We start from the raw sequence: 2,633 nt of genomic DNA on the forward strand, positions 1-2,633 counted from the left end.
TTAGTCCAGTTATACTCACCTATCATTCTAGCTTCTGATGCAAGCCTCTGCTGACTCAGTGCGGAGAAAGTGGGTAGGCAAGAGATCTCTGAACTCCCTCAGATTCCATGACTGGTTGTCTTCCCTTCAGATCTACCTAGCCATTAGTTACCCAACTGTTTGAAATGACTGATGCCATCAGCACTTCCTATGCCAATCATAATGATAACCAAGTGAAGATACTCTTTAGAATTCTGAAATTGATTTTCTGTGTGTAGAAGCCTCACACCTGATAACAGGACTTGGAGAACTGAACATGGCTCCCCTCACCATGTAAATCACAGTGGACCTTGTCAGAGCAGAGTGAAATCTTCCATGAGGTCACTTCATGATTTCTTTCTTTTCATTGCTTAGAAGAATGAAGGAGAAGGGATACAGCATGGCCATTCCCCCTGTAGGGTGATTTTTTACTTTCCCTCTCACTGTCTCTGTCTCTGTCTCTCTCTCTTTGGTGAGCCCACACACTCTAGGCAAAAACCTCTCTCTCTGTGTGTGTGTGTATATATATATATATATAGTGTACTTTTAAAATATGTCAATGTAAATGTGCATATATATATATATGTGTATACACACACACACACATATATATATTTCTATGCCATTTAGTATTAATATAAAATAACTTAGAATTTATTTTAATGAGTTTTTACTTTTTAAAATCTGAATAATCACCAATTCATCAATGAATAAATAATATTGTCACATTAGTCACCATATTTATACTACAGACATACTCAAATCTGCAATCACTGCAGAAAGATAGGGAAATGTTGTATTTTATCAAATGCTTTCTCCGCATCAATTGAGATGATCATATGGTTTTGATCTTTCTTTCTGTTAATATGGTGTATTACATTTACGGTCTTGGCTCAACTGGTTGTGCAGTGGTTAAGGTGCTGGATTCCTGCATGTCCAACCTTGATTCAAGTCCTGGAACTGGCGACTTGATTTCTTATTCTTCCTTTCTCCCTCTCATTAAATTGAAGAAGAATAAATTTAAAAATTAAAATAAACAATTATTATAAATAAATAAGATCATTTACTACATAAAAATTTTCACATAAGTGTATGCAATAATACCAATTATTTTTTTTCAAAATTGGGAATTTCACTAGACAAGAAATCAATTGGTTAATGAACTTCCAAAAATGATAAAAAAATGGAGTTATGTCTTTAATATGTTTAATATGTTAAACAAAAGCTTCCCACAGATCCTCTGAAACTCAGATATTCAATATGCTTATATTGAGTTTCTATAATTAGAGTAAATATTTCAAAATTACTACAAATTGTCCATCTACCTCTAATAAAACTATATAATCTTAATAAAACTTAGATGTTCTTAGTCATCCAACTAAAGCAATATCCAGTGCGATTAACTATAAGCTCTGATTGACAGTTCCAATTATCTCTGACAACTATAAAAGAGAAAACATATTATTTATTCCTTCTTTTTAATACATTGAGTTTTTTGCTGGAGGATAGCAATAAAGATGATTGTGAGGCAAAGAACAGTTAAGTGAGAAAAGAAAATGAAATATCATAAGAGAGAAGCATGCATTACTTCAGGTAAACACTCAGATGGCTTCTATGAAAAATGCATATCTTTTCAACACTTTACTCATGGTATGTTTCATGTCCTTATTCCTGAAAGTATAAATCAGAGGATTGAGCAATGGTGTTGCCGTGGTGTAAAATATTGCCACCATTTTGTCAGAGGAGAGAGTAGTTGGAAGTTGTGCGTATTCAAACATTCATGGGACAGAAAACAAAACCACAACAGCAAAGTGAGATACACAGGGGGAGAGAGCTTTTCGCTGCCTATCAGAGCTATGGGCACTCAGTGTGAGCAAAATGACACCATATGAGATAAGCAAAAAGGAGAAGATTAAAATGCAGAAAAACCCACTATTAGCGACCACCAAAATGCCAACGATATGTGTGTCCACGCAGGCGAGCTTCAGTAATGGGTACAAGTCACAGAAAAATTGATCAATGACATTGGGGCCACAAAAGGGCAACTAGAAAGTAAAGAGAATTTGTAGCATGGAATGCAAGAAGCCCCCTGTTCAGGCTACTCCCATCAGAATGCTGCAGAACCTCCAGTTTATGATAGAAGAGTAGTGCAAGGGCTTGCAAATGGCCACGTAACGGTCATAGGCCATGGCTGTGAGGACAATCACCTCTAACTCAGCAATGAAGTGTTCAGCAAAGATTTGGATCATGCATCCTTGGAAAGAGATAGTTTTCCTCTCAGAGAGAGAGTCTGCCATCATCTTTGGGGTGATGATGGAGGAGAAGCACGCATCCAGGAAGGACAGGAAGGCCAAGAAGAAGTACATGGGGGAGCCCATCAGGGCAGGGCTGCTGAAGATGGTCACTACAGTTAGCACATTGCCACCAATGGTTGCAATGACAACAAATACCATTTTCTGAACATTTGGATTCTGGGAAAGTCCAAAAAGGACAAACTCAGTTACCAAGCTTAGGTTGTGCATGTCTGAAGGAAAGGATGGAAGTTACACCAGTAATGATATAGAATCTGCAATTATGACAAAACCTTACAGACCTGTTTGTGATATTAGAGTCAC

At 37.0% G+C, this 2,633-nt stretch overlaps 1 pseudogene; it reads right to left on the reverse strand.

The window, feature by feature from the left end:
* Nucleotides 1-1,619: 1,619 nt before the first annotated feature.
* LOC102480296 (olfactory receptor 4C15-like) lies at nt 1,620-2,540 on the reverse strand (annotated as a pseudogene).
* Nucleotides 2,541-2,633: the final 93 nt, after the last annotated feature.

Source organism: Tupaia chinensis, unplaced genomic scaffold, assembly GCF_000334495.1.
Source record: "Tupaia chinensis unplaced genomic scaffold, TupChi_1.0 Scaffold147742_1, whole genome shotgun sequence".
Taxonomy (NCBI): domain Eukaryota; kingdom Metazoa; phylum Chordata; class Mammalia; order Scandentia; family Tupaiidae; genus Tupaia; species Tupaia belangeri.